The sequence below is a fragment of the Hemicordylus capensis genome, chromosome 2 (genome assembly GCF_027244095.1).
Source record: "Hemicordylus capensis ecotype Gifberg chromosome 2, rHemCap1.1.pri, whole genome shotgun sequence".
Taxonomy (NCBI): domain Eukaryota; kingdom Metazoa; phylum Chordata; class Lepidosauria; order Squamata; family Cordylidae; genus Hemicordylus; species Hemicordylus capensis.
The window spans coordinates 410,456,730-410,473,508 of record NC_069658.1 but is presented as its reverse complement, the minus strand read 5'-3'; the positions used below and the strand labels follow the sequence as shown (position 1 = coordinate 410,473,508).

Below are 16,779 nucleotides of genomic sequence, written 5' to 3'. Positions count from 1 at the left end.
CTCTTTGATTAACATGGTGTTTGAATACAGTTCTGATATGAATCCAGGAGGCACTGGGGGAATTTGGAGCTGGGAGACAGGGACCCATTGAGCTACTCTGGGCCAGATTAGTCAATCTCAGTGCCCCACCTTTAAAATGATTAGGAAAAACAGTGCAAATTTACCTCACGGCGAATGCTGTAGAAATTGGTTTTAGTCAGTGTGCAGAGGGACATTGCCAACGTATGGAGGCTGCTGGTCCACACATTGAAGGTAGATGACAAATACAGAGCAAAAGAGATTCCTCCACCAAACTGTTTGTTAAACAAGGAACCTGCCATTTATAAGGATTTAGGCCCCTCCCACAAACAAATAACTCTTACTGTTTGTGCTCTTCCTCCAGCTAAGGAACTTAGTTGCCTTTGGGGTTTTTATGGGGGCCCAAATTGATAGTCGGCTCCCAGCTCGATACTTGACAAAGCTATCCTTCGTTGAACACCGTAGAGCAATGACTACGGCCAGGTTCAATGCCCTTCCTTCAGCCGTCCTGGAAGGGCGATTTCTGAAAATCCCTTATCTCCAGAGATTGTGCCCGTGTCATGCAGGAGAGGTTGAATCTACCAAACATTGTTGAATTGTTGTTTCTATAAGGAGCTAAGAACAGAATTAATTTCCCCCCTTTTAAGAGATTGCAGATTGACCTCAGGTCAGGAGAAAGTGGAGTTTTTACTTGCAGACTTGGATGATTTCATCTTGACAAAAGTAGCCAAGTTTCTTTGTATTGCAAGTAAACTCCGCAGAAGACATGTTGAGAGGTTAGATGCGGGCATAGTATAGTAGGAGAGTGAACAGATTTTATCTAGACAAAATTCTTCATGTATGATACTCTTACTGTACTGTTTCTATTGCAGTTTCTTTTGATGTTTCTGAAGTGACGTGTAGTTTTGTGTGTGGTTTTGTTGTATTGAGTGGCCGTTGGCTGTAATAAAGTAGTACTACTACTACTAGTTGCCTTTGCCCAAAATAACCTAATAATTAACCCTGCCAAAATGCACTATATATAACCTTCTTCTTGAATTACACTGGCCAGGGTCTGCCCAACCATAGAGTCAAACTGGGCAGCTGCCTGGAGTGCCAGCATTTCCAACTTTGCCCAACTTTGCTTCTCAGCCTTTTGGCTAAGATCAAGTGTAGCACTGCGCTGCTGCTTAGATGTTTACCACTATCACTTTCAAGGTTTCAAGTATCTCTGTGCAGTTGGTGTTCAATTTTACATGAATGTTTTGCTCTCCTGGAAATAGTTCTATAAACACTATAATGTGCTTGATGGGACTAACAAATCATCTTTTTACTTTTTCTTTTAGACATGCCTTATTGGAACAATCTGATTCAGATTTTATTGGAATTAAGCTGTACCTCCTAGGGAACAGATTTCATATATTTTGTCAAGGCACATTTTACTTGCATGAAATGGTTTACCAGTTTTGGGGGATATGGTTCAAAATATTGCTAGGTGTCCCAGATGCATTTTCAGGATTTGATTTCACATCAGAAGATAAACCAATAGAAGAATTCTGGCAAACCTGAAATCCCATTTGAAACATAAATGCTAAAATTAAGATCAGTGAGCAGGTGGTGCTCTGCTGATGAGACCCATGCTGTGCAGTGATTCAGGGACCTGGTACGAATGCGATGAATGCGCCGAATATTTATGTACTATTTTTCAACAAAAGTTCTTAAAGTGGTTTACATAGATACATAAATAAAATGGCTCCATGTCCCCAAAGGGCCCACAATCTAAAAAAGAAACATGAAATAGACACAAGCAGCAACCACTGGAGAGATGCTGTGCGGGTGATGGACGGGGCCAGTTGCTCTCCTCCTGCTAAATAAAGAGTATCACCACTTTAAAAAGGTGCCTCTTTGCTCAGTTAGCAGGGTAATGCTCTTGCACAAATAGGAATTTCAAGACTTGATTTCAGCTGCATACGAGCAGATTATTCTTGTTTTACTTTTACATTATTCTTCCTTGAGAAACTAGTTTACACCTTCCTGGGAAACTGGTTTATAAGAAAAGTAAGCATCCATTATTGTGGGGAGGACATCAATCAAAAAGAGAATGTAGGAAAATAGGCCTCAGAATAGTGCTGTGTAGAGTGTCCTTATGGACAATATTGCACTTCTCATAATAGTAACTGTTGGGTGTGGGATAGGGATATATGAATTGCCACCAATTAACAAAGCCCTTTCATGCCATGCTAAGGGGCTGAGTATTAGTTCTCAGAGCAGAACTCAGTAATGGCCTGAAGCCATTACTCTCTTCTTGATGGGTAGAACACTCGTTTTTCAAATAATACAAACCTGTGCAAACATAACAAAATGTATGCCAGCTGAATGTGAGTCAAGTCTGAACAACTTGGGGAGAACTGTGCTTAGGACATTCAGGTGTGATGGCAACTGCAGTACTACTCAGATTTCAACTGTAGGGTCTTCCAGATTAATGACGGAGTGGTTTTTTCTCCAAGGAATAACGTCTGTGGAAGAATACCTGTGAACAGTTTTGGATTAGAGGACACATCATACTTCTGAGAGTCAGGAGCGAGATTCTTGCCAGTTCCTGCTTGTGGATCTTTCCTGCCCAGCCTACATTGATTATGTTCTGATCTTTTAACATATTTTTCCTCTGTATTCCTCCATAGGCACATCTTCACTGAAGAGCAACTTTATATCAGAATTGGTCCTTACATAAAGCTTTTCCATTGACTCAATCTTGTCCTCATTTGACACTGATTTCAAATCTTATTGCAATACCTAGGTGTTTTATCATATTTGTCTTTCTTCTTTAAAATGTGGTGATGAGTCCTAACCAGAGCTAATGAGAATGGTGCCATTGCCTCCCGAGTCCTATAAATCCTTTTCTTAATGCACACCGCTTTTCAGTGAAAAAGTTCTCAAAGCACTTTATAGTGAAAAAGAATAACGAGAAGATGGGTCCCTGTCCTCAAGAGGTTCACAATCTAAAAAGAAACAAGAGGTAAATATCAGCAACAACCACTGGAGAAACACTGTGGTGGGCTTGGATAAAAACAGTTGCTCTCCCTCTGATAAATATGTGAGAGTCGCCACTTTGAAAGGTGTCTCTTTGCCCAGTTAGCAGGGGTGTCTGTGTGTGTAACTGTGCATTAAGTATATAAATACTGGCTGACAGGATAAGCAAAATTACTCATTGCCTAACTTGTCCTTTTAATTTCAGTTGGACTACTTGGAGTAATTTTCCCCATCCTGTTAGCTAGTATTTCATATACTTAATGCACAGTTACACTCACAGATGTTCACTATACCGCAGCCAGCCAAACTCCAATTGAAGGAGAGGAGAGACCCTGCCGATCGGTGTCCGAGGCCTATCCCAGCCAGCTCCATAGCCTGACTCTGGGGAAAGCATCACCGTGTCAGTGGCTTGGCCACGATTTGCCATGATCTTGAAGGGGCATGCCAAGTGCAATTGTGCATTTTCAGAGCGCTCCGCCTTCCTTCAGCAGGGAAAGGGCATTGAAAGCAAATGCCTGGGGATCCCTCCCCCCCTCGGGCATTTGCTCCCCTCCCGGTGATGTGATGGGGTGCCCTGCTTATGTTGCACCAGGAGTGTTTGTGCTTGCGAGCATACATGTCTGTTGTTTCCTTCACGGGGAGCAAAGCACTTAGTACCCGTCCTGTCATCCCGTGCCCTTGTCCTGCTGCTTGCCAGGTGGAGGGAACAAGGGACAGCGTGGGAATCGAGGTTGCCCCCAATCGACTGCATGGCTTGACAGGTTGGCCAGTCCAGGATGGGGCATGGTGGTGTAGTTCATAGCCCTGGTCCCTCCTGAAAATGTCAAGCTTTGCCAAGGCATTAATAAGCTAGCCAAGGCAGTAGCCCTAATGGTGGACTCTAGCCTGGACTGCCTGCAGCAGGCCTCCAGGTCAATGGCAGCCGGGGGGGCTGTGTGCAGATCTCTCTGGCTGAGATCGTGGCAAGTAGACCCCAAGTCCTTTTACTGGATCAGACCTGTTTGGTCCAGTGCTGGACCCATATTAGTAGAGACCAAGGGCAAAAAGAAAGCCATACCTTTGACGCACAGGGCAAACCGTTTTGCAACCCTTCATAGTCTTTGATGTTCTCCTCTTCCTTTTGCCCTTTCAGGGAATACCAAGGCTCCTTCCCTCGGAATTCTGCACATCCAGTTTCAGAGGTACAGGACAACCTCAGTGGAGGCAGCACTTCAGAGGCCACGGCAGGTCCCAAAGCTTCCAAGGACCTTCATCTAACTTCCAACAGAACAGAAAGCAATGACACCAGTCAGGTTGGGGGCAGACTACACCTTTTCATCCCCACCTGGATGTCTACAACCCAAGACCAATGGGTGATAGACATAATCACCCTCGGTTACACCATAAACTTCATGACCACCTCATTGGACTCCTTCATGGTCACTCCTCGATCCGCCAGAGTGTCCAAACATCAACTGATGAACGAGGCCATAAATCATCTTCTTCAGATTCAGGCAATTGAGCAGATACACTCCACAGAAGAATGTTCCAGCATCTACTCACTGTTATTTCTGGTCCTGAAAAAAGATGGATCCTGGAGGGTGGTCCTGGACCTAAACGCCTGAACAAGTTTATCAGGAAGAAAAAATTCAGGGTGGAATCCCTCCACTCCATCAAGGAGGCCACCCGACCTCATGACTTTCTGGCATCAGTTTATCTATCCAAAGTGTACCTCCATGTGTCCATCTGCCCCTCGTACAGGAGGTACCTACGCTTTGTCTGCAATCTGCAACATTTTCAATACAGGGCCCTCCCCATCGGCCTATCATCAGCGCCAAGGTATACCTACACCTTCAAGGGGCGCATATTTATTCATACTTCGACCTCATCCGAGCTCCTTCTCTCCAACAAGCCAAGAGAGCAGTTCACCACTCACTTCAGTGCCTCAGAGACCATGGTTTTATAGTGAACAAAGGAAAAAGCCACCTGACACCTGTCCAGATGCTTCAACACCTGGTGGGGAGTATTCAACACAGCCCAGGACTCTGTCTCCCTAACCGAGGAATGGAGGAACAAACTCATGTCTCTTCTTCAACCACTCCTATGATCCCATACTGCAGACCTCATGCTCCTCTCACAAGTGTTGGGATCCATGGTAGTGTGCATGGAATGCCCACCCTTGTCCATGTGGCACTCCCGCCCTATACAGTGGCTCCTCTTGCCACGTCAAGACAACATTATGGCAGGTACGCACAAACAGGTTTATTTTATTTATTCATTACATTACATTACATTACATTACATTACATTACATTACTATAGTGCCCAAAACTTGCTCTTCCCAAGAAGGTACGCAGGTCCTTCGAATGGTGGATGTCTCTGGCTATGAGCAAAGGCCTACCACTAATCATTCCACAATGGTCACAGTGAACACAGATGCCAGTTTGAAGGGATGGGGCACTCCCTGCCTAGGCATTCTGGCCCAGGGCTCATGGTCACAGGTAGACGCAAACAGGAACATAAACTACTTGGAACTCAAAGCAGCAAGACTTGCCCTGTTAGAATTCCAACATCTTCTTCAGGGACGGCATGTGCTCCTCAGGATGGACATCACCACCATGAAGGCTCACATCAGCTGCTAGGGGGGCATGAGATTATAAGCACTGATGGAGGAAATCGACCACCTTTTTCAGTGGGCAGAACTTCACTTGCTGTCCATTACATCAGAACACCTAAGCGAGACAGAGAACAATCAAACCAACTGGCTCAGTCGAAGGATGGTGGACCCGGCAGAATGGACCCTCCATCCAGAGGTCTTCCAGCTGATCACAGCACACCTGGGTGAGCCTCTAGTGGATCTTTTCGCCTCTCCTCTGAATCACCAGCTCCTGCACTTCTTCTCAAAATACCACTCTCCAGTGGCAGAAGCCACCGATGCCCTCAGCACCAATTGGCCCAAAGGTCAGGGGATGGAGCCGCTCTGGGAAGAGCATCCAGATTCCAAGTTCCCTCCCTAGCATCTCCAAGATAGGGGTGAGAGAGATTCCTGCCTGCAACCTTGGAGAAGCCACTGCCAGTCTGTGAAGACAAGACTGAGCTAGATAGACCAATGGTCTGACTCAGTATATGATCGCTTCCTATCATCCTATATCTCCCTTTCGCCTTTCCACCAACGGACATCATCAACCAGGTCACCAGAAAGAGCAGGCTCACCTGATCCTGGTGGCCCCTCAATGGACCAGGAGGCCATTGCTTTCTGACCTAATCATCCTGTTCACACAGCTCCCATGGCGTCTCCCAGTACACAGGGACCTTCTATCTCAGGGGCCCATTCTACATCCAGAGCCAGGATGGCTCCAACTCTGTGCCTTGATGTTGAGTGCAATGGACTAGCGGCCAAGGGGTGTTCGACCCCGGTCCAAGATACCATCCTAGTCTCTCACAGTCCGTCCACCCAGCAGATCTTCCAGGCTACATGGGCAGCATTCTGTAGATTGGCCCACAGGAAGCATTTAAATTCACTCACTGCAGGGGTTCCTGATGTCCTCGACTTCCTTCAGGCCGGCAGAGGCCTTCTCCTTAGTCCCAGTATCTTTAGATACCAGGTTTCAGCGTTGGCCGCTGTCCTTGACTTAGCAGAACCTGGCCTATCTTTTCTTCACTCTCACATCTCTCGCTCAGGGGTGGAGCCACCATTGGCCGAACAGGTTCAAGAACCCAGGCCGCCATCAATCAGGGGCCGCACCTCGTGGCCCCGACATGCCCCCCCCCCCCCACGTCTGATGTCAGATGCTGGGTGCTGGTTTAGCTCCTGAGCAGGCGCTGCACAGGCCCTGTTCAGGAGTTAAATGGCCGCTGTGTTTGCAGCGAGGCCAGGAGCTGCCTTTAGGCAGGGAAGAGCCGCTCCTGGCTGCTCTGCGAATGCAATGCCAGCCCCAGTCTAGCTCCCGAAGGGGCTGCGCAGGGAAGGCAGGGAAGAGCCACCTTAAAGGCAGGGAAGAGCCACTCCTGGCTAGGCTGTGAATGCAGCACCGGCCGGACTCCAACTCCTGAACGGAGCCATACGGCTCAGTTCGGGAGCCAGACCACACACTCCATGTCTGACAGACGCGGGGGGTGGGGTGAGTGGGGCCGCCATGGCGGCCGGACACTGGCTGCTGGCGGTCAGGCTCCACGCCTGCTCTTGCTTCCTAAAAGGAGCCTCTAAACTCTCGCCTCCCCCTATCCAGAATTTTCCATCCTGGAATCTGTATAAGGTCCAGAATGCACTGACCAGCCCCTGTCAGACATCAGACTTCTCTCTTATAAGGTCCTGTTCCTGGTGGCCATCACATCGGCCCACAGGGTTTTGCAGTTAGGAGCCCTATTGGCCCACAAGGAATTGTGCCTGTTCCAGCCAGAGGATCCCACACTGAAGATGGATCCCACATTCATCCCCAAGGTCAATTTGACTTTCCACTGCTCACAGGACATCATCCTCCCCTCCTTCTTTCCAGCACCCATCCACAGCAAAGAGAGGACTTGGCATAAACTGGACATACACAGGGCTCTGCTCACCTATCTCCACCGCACAGCGGAATTTCACAAGTCTGATTCTCTTTTCATGGCTTTCCATCCTTCCTCTCTAGGTCAAAAAGTATCTAAAGCCATGTTGTGTTGTTGGCTCAGAGAGCATTACATACAAGACCCTTAATCTCCCGGTACCAGGGGGAATCATGGCTCACTCTACACGCAGTGCCGCAACCTCGGCAGCTTTCTCGGCCTAGGCACTGTTCTGACATTTTCAAAGCTGCTACCTGGTCCTCTGTCGCTCCCTTCATTCAACACTATAAGATTTTGTCCTTCCACGCACAACATGCGGCTTTCGGACACCACGTGCTTCAACAGGTCATATAAGTACATCTCCGTCTCATGTTTAGGCTGCTTGAGCATGTCCCATAATGATGAGCACAGGGGGGAAAGAAACATTGGTCTTACCTGTGAAGGGTTCTTTTCCCCTGTGTCTGGAACTCATCATGTCAGCCCCGAATGTACGTGGACGTTACCTTCTCTTATGACCAATGGATAGTACTATGGGTAACTGCTTTGGGGTAGAGTCAGCTCTGTGGAGTTATTAGTAGCCAGTTTTCCCCTGCTCTTGGTCATTCTTCCCTACATATGGTACTTCCATCTCGCTAACCTCTCTGCCCTTATTTCTCTCAACTTGTATATACTTGTTTTTTTCTCAGAAGTTTAGGGATTTCTCTCCTGTATTTACTACTGCCACTCCTTGCTACACTCCTGGAGCTGGAGTCTAGGCACCTCCTGGAGGCAGGAAATTAAAACTACAATGACGTCAGTCCTGTCTTCCGAGCATGCTCCGTATTTAATCCATAATGATGAGCTTCAGACACAGGGGAAAAATAACTCTTCACAGGTATGGCCAGAGTTTCTTTCCCTGTTTGTGGGCTTCCCAAGTGCGTCTGGTTGGTTGCTTTGTGAGGCAGGATGGGCCTTGCCCTGATCCAGCAGGGCTTTTCTTATGTCCTTATGGATTATTTGTGGCATTGATATTGGTAGGTTTCAAGTTCCATATTCCATGGTCCTCTTATTGTTTTCTCAAATGCCATTCTGACCATGAAACCCAATTCTCTTTTAAACCAGGCAGAGCACAGTGTCCTTTCGAAGAAGTACCTTTTGCTGTTTCACAAGCCACATCAGACGCACTTGACTTCCAAGAGTAAACAAAATCCTTTGCAAAAAGTTCAAGCTGACTCAGGTCTATCACTCGTAAAGATGAGGGCTTGCCAAGTGACCTCAGCGAGAAGCCTTTTGGTAATACTGAGAATCAAACAAGGACAGTTGATTTTTTGTCATTTCTTTGTTGAAATAATGTATATAAATTTGCTCCTGGCTAAAAAGACATTGAGTGCAGCGTATTCCACCTCCATGTCCAGCTACCTGGTTGTGCACTTTTGCGAAAAGTGATGTTTGCATGATCACATCTCCTCAGTTATCCTAATTTGGTAAATACTGATGAGGCAATCATGTCTTTCTCCTTCTCTTTTCGAGTGGTCATCTCCAGTCAAAACTATATGTTCTGAATGGCATGGGGCTGCCACCAAAAATAGCAACACCGTGAACTCTCTCTCTCTGCTCCAGCCCTATATAAAATGCAGTGATACTCCTCTGCTGTTGAGATGTAATGACATTGATTGTTCCCGTGTTGTGCTGCACAACATTGGCTGCTGCCGGCAGGAATAGGAAAAGTGTGTGATGTTATGTGCATGTGATGTCATAATGGTTCAGAGTAAGTGTGACTACAGGTTATAGAGGGAAAACTTGATATAGGGATGCTGTTTTCAGTGACAAATGCAACACATTTGTACCACGTAGCCCTGCCCCAAAATGTTTGCACATCCATCAAGAAATGTGCAGAAATGGGTAAAGAGAAGACTGTGAGGAAGACTAAAGCCCTGCCCCACTTTACATCAAGGAGTTGTGCCCCATCAGCCTTCCCCTGTAAGAAATCCTGAGTGTCACCTCTTGGACTACACAGCACAGTTACTTGGGGCTGCAAAATACCTGGGGCTACTCTTGGTTGCAATTAAACGTGCCTTCCCCTCGCCCCCATTGACTTCCTTGTGAGCTGTTGCACTAGCAGAGCAATGCAAACTGGCATGAGTTTGTGGTCATAAATATTGGCTGTCCATTGTTTTGTTAGGCTAAGGATTCAGGTAGCCAGTTGATGTTTCTTAAGGTGAACTTGTAGTTGAGAGACTTCCCTAAAAGGTTGGGGGAAACTATCAGAGCCATCTTGTAAATGGCATGTATCCTCCACCTGATGGAAAGGAGGATGTGTGAGTGTGAAAAGACCAAGAGAAGCAGCTTGGGAAAGAATCTGAGTGAAAAACACACTGAATCTTGGAGAGAGTGGAGAAGCTGATTAGAGAGCTGAAGCAGCTCAGGGCCTTTCTGTGTGCTTTCCAGATTATATGCTACAACAGGGGTAAAATGCTTCAGCTTGGCAGGATAGTATTGAACATAATCCCCATAATCTCAAACTCTTACAACAGGAAAATACAGCTATTTTTTCTGCAGTGGGCTTACATTATTGTAGCACTATAATGCAAAGATAAAATCTGAAATAAAGCATTGGAAATGTGAACGACACCTTGCTGTCAGCGCAGGGACTGCAGTGTCACAACACAGGAAGTATAGAAGCACTAGCAGATCTCCAGTTGCATCACCTCTTTGCACCTTTTCTCCTAGTGACCAGTAGGTGCATTAGGAGTAGAGACAGTGCGGAAGGAACTTCCTCTTGATCCCGCCTCTTGTGGTGTTTTGCTCTGATCTGCCTTCCTATGATTGGTAGACTGGTATTCTCAGGGCCTCTCGCTCTCCCTTTCTTGCTCCCAGACTTGACTGTCTCTGCTGCAGACTCCAGGAGCCATGCGGCTTCTTTCTCTCTCGCCCTCTCTGCTCTGCACTCTGAAGACAGAAAGCACAGGGAGACAAGCTTTTCTATCCCAGTATGTAAGTTCCCCAATAAACCTGACTTGCCTTTGAACCTTAAATGTCTGCCTCAAGATACTATTTAATGGGCTTGCCCTTCTCACATATGCTCTCTCTCTCTCTCTGCTATAACTAGGGTGAACTAAACTTCTCCCCTCCAGCCGGTTTTCTTTCTGGGGATCTGATGTAACCAGTTGCTGCTTGTAGGAGTGCTCTGCTGTTTCCATTCCATCTCATGCTCCTCTATGCCCCCATGCCACCTGGCAGTGCCCGATGCCTTTCTGCTGCCACTCCCCTCGCCACCTGGCGGCCAAGGCATGAGGAGCCTCCACAGCTACTGCTCCTGTTCCTGCTGCTGCGTTTAATTAAAACGGAAGGGAGCAGAGTGGAAGAGGAAGTATGGAACAGAGGAGAGGACTAGGGTGTCTCCTGGGAGATGTCCTTTTTAGACCTCTCCTCTCCTCAGCTAGACATTGCAACTTCACCTCAGGCCCTGCTCAGCCACTAGTTTTGCAGATGAGGCATTCTGAGGAAGGAGAGCCAGCATTCAAAGTGGTGTGCCAGAAGGCTCCTCTTTCCTGCTCAGTGCTGCACACCCCATGTTCTGCTTTCCTTCTTTTTCTGCTTCTCCATCTCCCGTGTTGCTTCTGCCCTTGGAATGATGGCAGATACATGAAGTCCCAATCTAGCTAGCAACAGCTCCATGTTTCTCGATATCCCACCTCATACCCTGACCCGCCTGTCAGAAGAAAATGTTTAAAGTTGTGGAAGGAAGAGTGAGGGGCCTGCAAAGCCCCTTCCTCATTCTGTTTGCAGCTTTCTCTATGTATTAATTGGTGTGGGATGCCACCTTGACTCCCTCTGCTCCTAGCTGCCTTCGTCAATTACTCCTCATCCTCCTCCACTTGACAGAAATGTGTGCACCTTCCTCTCTCTGTGCCTCTTTTCCCTGCTGCCAGAAATGTGCATTTATGGCAAGCAAAGTTGGACTAAATGGGGTCAGCAGCTGGGAGTACCACTCATCATATCACATTTTGAGCCCCTGGTGGCGCAGTGGTAAAACTGCCGCCCTGTAACCAGAAGGTTACAAGTTCGATCCTGACCAGGGGCTCAAGGTTGACTCAGCCTTCCATCCTTCCGAGGTCGGTAAAATGAGTACCCAGAATGTTGGGGGCAATATGCTAAATCATTGTAAACCGCTTAGAGAGCTCCGGCTATAGAGCGGTATATAAATGTAAGTGCTATTGCTATTGCTATTTCCCCTCCCCCTTCATGGTGCTTAATGTATTACTAAATCAGGATCAACTCCCATGAAGATATGCCCTTAATTCCTTTAATTAGCCACAGTTGCTTCCCCAAAGGTTAGACATATTCATTCATTCATTCATTAAGCCTGGTCTTTGACAAAGACTTTGTCTGGGAAGTTTGAGAAGAGTCTGTCTCTGAATTCTTGACTCGCATTGGGTGTTCCTTGGGCTCTCTGTCTGTTTCCCCTGCTGTCTCAGGGCTCTGTTTTGTTTTGTTTATCCAAGTATTTACTCATGCCCCTCATTTAACTAGGTCACTCTTTTCCCCCACCCTCCTTTTGTTGTGTTGATTGACCTACCAATTTTGTATCTTCAGCTGCACATTCTTTCCCCAAGGTCATTGATACACAGCTGGAAACATCTGTCATAATACTGGTCTTAGCTGGACTCAGCTAGCCCATTCCACCCACCTCCAACTGCTTATACTCTAGTCTTTGATATTCAAGCTGGTTCTTTCTCCTTTCAAGTGGCACCCTCTGATAACATTCTTATTGTCCTTGCAGATTAGGCCGGTGCTGATGGCTGTGTACCAATAGCTTCCAGTCCTGAAAATTAAGTCAGTTTTGTCCAGTTCTCAGCAGATCGGGTTGTTCACATTTTGTGAACTTCATCTCTGATGCGCAGCCATCATATCAGTGATATTTATTTGTGCGTGTGCATGTGTTAGCTGTAAAAGTGGTTGCTCGGTTGCTCTCAAAGGAAAATCCAGTCACATCCAGTGGATACCATTTAGTAGGGCAAGTGTTTTGGTAAGGTAGTTAACTTTGGAGTTGTGCTGAATCCTTCTGCAGCAAAAGCTGAATGTTAGATACTTAGAGACCAGTAACATACTTACTGACAGCTCTAACTGTGAGGAGTGGCAGAAGTGCTGTTTCAGACGTGCAAGGTGTTTCTTTGGCCACTGCTAGTCCCTGCTGGTCCATATGGTTGATAGGGACTGATACAAGATGGACAAGGACTGTAGGTGGTTTGCTGGAGTTTTCCCAAATGGTAATTTACTCCAGCTTCCCTATCTTAGGGTCTGGGCATGTTCAAACCAAGGAGGAATTTACAGTGACTTCATCCAACAGCCAGGTGCTGTTGATACAGCCAGTGGCATTATTCAGCATTTTTCTTGACAATTTGCCCTTGACACACAGCAAATGCATCTTTGAAAAGCTGCACTATAAAAAATGTTCTTGTGGGATACTCCGTCATATCTGCAGAGCTGTATGGAAAGACCAACAAATAAAGCAGATGAACCATGCAATGTGCGGCTTTTGTGAGTGTCTGCTGACACCACTCTGGACAGACTTGTTTCCTGTACCCTGAAGCCAACTTCAGTTCATTTGTTGAAAAGTTTTGGTTTTTTGTTTAAATTTTAAAATGTATTTCTGAAGCTCACTTCTAGCGGGGCATTAGAAGTGGGGCAGTGAACTCCTCCTGGGCGCTTTCCAGACTAGACCCTGCAGTGGAGGCGTGACGCATCTCTGAAGTGTGCTTCCACTCTTCCTGTGTCGTGACACCGCAGTCCCGATGAAAACGCCAGGGTGCCGTTCATATGTTGGATGCCCTGTTTCGAATTTAATTGCTGCAACTTAGTGCTATGACGTCATTTATCCAGCGTTTAAAAAGTCTTGTTTTTTCGGGTTGTTAGTTTTCACAAGACTGCCTTCCTCTTCAGGTTTTACATTTTGAAAGTGATTTGCCTGAACGGAGCATTTTGCTGCTTTTGAGTGGCTAGTCTGGAAAGCCCCTGGTATTTTATTAATTTAACTTATTAATTAGTATTTCACTAGTCAGAGGAGACTTCCTATCCAAACCTTTTCTTTTATAGATAAGGAAGATGTTTTGCCTTAAAAAATGAATTACTTCAATTACATAATGGCTGCTTTTGCCTTTAATTTTAGAAATTATTATTTATTTCAGCGTTTTTGTGCAAAACTGCCTGAGGAATAAAGGGAGAAAAAAGGGAAGAAAATCCTTGAGAAGTGTAGCGTTTCATCTCCCCCCCACTCTTAGTCAGAGCTGGAAAGTAGTTTTGGATTGACTCTCTGCCGGTGGTGAGAGTCGGAAAGGAGCCTTCATTTAATGCTACAAGGGAATTATCAAGGCATCACGGTAATCTGGTGAAATAGCACTCTGCTGCAAGATCACTGGAGTGGTGTTGGTGTTGGTAAATTGCATTGAATTACTCTGGGTTCTCTCTCCTTTGGTACCTAATGTACTGTCCGATGAACAAATCTAGAAGAACTCTAATCAAGGTCTTAATTGGTTTTGTTGCTAATGCACTCTTGCAATCTAGAGTTTACAGAAGTTTTTGGACTGGCCCAAACGATAGGAATGCATCCCCCAAATGATCTAGTTTTAAAGAAAAGATTAAAGTGATTCTATCAAGGAAATATTTCCCAAAAGGTTCAACAGAGAAATCTGGGGGAAAAGGGACTAGAATCACCACTTGGAAACTGCCACATATCCAGCATTGGTTAGTTTGTGAACTGATTATGTATTCTACATTCCTGAAATTTGATATACACATAGAGGCTGTTCACACGAGCAGCCCTTCCTGGGCTTGCGCAGCCCTACCAGGTGAGCCCAGGGTTTTGTCACACTGGTTAGTCCAGGGTTTTTGCCTGGCCTTTTACCCAGGTAGAATGGCGCAAGCATGCCCTTCTCCCTAGGTCCCCGGTCGTATATGTGCTCGGGCTGCAGGCAGTCTGAACACACACACAGCTGGGTGGAAAGAGCACTGCCGCCCTCAATGCACTGCACTCATGCAGTGCATGGAGGAGGATGTCCGAGGACATCCTCCTCCCAAGTCTGCTGCTTGTCTGCTGCTTAGCATGGCACAGTTTGTGTGCTGTGGCAGAGAGAACTGGAGAGGGTGATCATGCACGACCTCACTGTCTAAGACACCTTTGAAAGAAAATATGAAAATGGGACATATATAAACAAGGACATGAAGGTGTACCCCAAAGTAATTATTGTATTTTGATATCTGTTAAATAAGTGAAGTCTCATTACTTCGTAGTACCAGTCAGAACAGATCAGGACAAGAGCCCAATTCACATGTTATGTTCAACATCTGTACAGTGAGTGTACTCTGTACACAGGTACAGTTATTCACACATTATATTGAACACAAGTGCAACAGTGCACTTCCTATCTGAACCTTGCATCTGAGGGATCTGTACCCAGGTTCACTTTTAAAATGAATGCAGTTATCTGTTCAAAATCCTGTATAAGTGTACAACATACACTTGTACCACATAATGTCTGAATAGGGCTAGGTTTCTCATGGGATAGAATTTCCTTTTTTGGCAGTTCAGTTGGTTTCATTTGAAGTAGGCTTGGACTTCTGGGTCGCTGGTGGGGTGGTTTCAGTAGCAGCCAAGGAAACGTATCTGTGCTCGCAGAATACAAGCTGAGTTTTTGTATACGATTTGGTTCCTGGTGCACTATAATGTCTCTTCATGTAAATCATTCATACATGCATAATACAGTGTTTTCATAATACTGAAAATAAATGTGCTAATTGTCCTCATACTTGCTTTGTGTGCTTGCCTGCCCTTATGCTGCCTGCACAAAGACCAGTGACTCCTATATGACCTATTCTTTTCATGTCCTATCTTCAATCATGTTGCAGAACTAGACAAAACTACCTTTCTAATAACCTTTAACTCTTAATTATAAAGAGAAGAGTTCAGGCATGAATGTCTAGAACTGATGTGTGATGATGATTAGGTAGAGCAGATGCTGTTCTTGTTTAAGTGTTGTTTCCCTGCTCTTGTATTCATCGTGTCTTAAAGTTGACTGGGGAAGTTCATGTAAAACAAAGACATAAGTGCATCTGAAGTTTGGCACTGCTATGTCTGACCAAGTATAACACTGTTTTTGCTGTTTGTTTTTGCCCAGTTCTAATTTGTTTTTGTCTTCTGGAACAGGCACATTGAGTACAAGTCAAAACTGTCACCACCCCATACAAAAGACAGGGGCTATCCAACACAACTGGATAGCCAGCAAGAAAACGTCATTCTATGACACTGAGGTGAGAAAGTGTGAGTTATAAAGATGAACATTGTGGCATAAATAATAGTTCTGGGGAATGACATGGATGTAGAGGCTGCAACAAAACGAAGAAAAAATAGTCTTCTAATAGTTATATTTGCAGCATCTTAATTCTATAGTGACAACTATAAAAATGCAAAACTGCAATGAAAATGCTGGTAAAATGTTTGTCTTCTGAGGACAATTTTAATGGTAAATGTTGCAGATGTACCTGATGGATCTCTGCCTTATGCACGGTGTCATTATGCACAGCATTCCACAAATGCACTGCTATAAGAATATGGCATCAGCTCTATGCAGGAGTCAGATCTGCATTCCTGCAGTATCCAGCTGTGGTTCTTAGATAACCTGCCCTGGATTCTAGAAGCACTCTGAGCTGTGGAAACTTGCCCAGTCTGAGACCAATTGCTTGGACCTTAGCCAAAAGCAGTGTCAGCTATTGGAGAAACTGCAGAGAGCTATATCAAGTCTTTGATTACCCCCAAGCATTTAGAGAGGGACTTCTTTCAAATATATATATATATATATATATATATATATATATATATATATATATATAAAACACCTAAATCATTATATCTATATCTCTATCTATCTATCTATCTATCTATCTATCTATCTATCTATCTATCTATCGAAAGAGCATGATTTAGAATTTTAATTAGATACTGTTCTAATAGTTTTTAACATTGTTTTTAATTTTAAATTATTGTAATGGTTTTAACCTTTTTGTTTTGTTTTGTTTGGATTGTAATATTTTTCTTATTGTTTTGTAATTGTTTTGTTTCTAATATTTTCAGCCTTTTAATTTTGTTTTCTTTTTATTACGCCCAGAGATGTAAGTTTTAGGTGGTAGCCACCTAATGGTGCAGCAGGGAAATGACTTGACTATCAAGCCAGAGGTTTCCCATTCGAATCCCCGCTG

General features: G+C 45.2%; 1 protein-coding gene and 1 long non-coding RNA gene across 41 annotated transcripts in view; one reads left to right on the top strand and one right to left on the bottom strand.

Moving 5' to 3' along the window:
• ARSG (arylsulfatase G) overlaps positions 1-16,779 on the top strand; it is a 196,321-nt gene that overhangs the window by 45,528 nt on the left and 134,014 nt on the right. For 32 of the 40 annotated variants that reach the window (XR_008314763.1, XR_008314762.1, XR_008314764.1 and 29 more), the window contains one exon: positions 15,731-15,834. The gene's annotated coding sequence lies outside the window, so the exon portion shown is untranslated. Of the gene's footprint in view, positions 1-5,231; positions 5,253-7,871; positions 7,894-8,649; positions 8,821-9,095; positions 9,508-9,945; positions 10,522-13,715; positions 13,963-15,730; positions 15,835-16,779 lie in introns of those variants that run through there. The other 8 variants (XM_053288933.1, XM_053288939.1, XM_053288941.1 and 5 more) reach the window with 8 other exon arrangements.
• On the bottom strand, positions 1,668-6,648 carry LOC128342088 (uncharacterized). Its single transcript, XR_008314766.1, has 2 exons — positions 4,085-6,648; positions 1,668-2,996 (listed from the first exon to the last, which is right to left on the bottom strand). It is a non-coding gene; the product is annotated as an uncharacterized LOC128342088 (long non-coding RNA).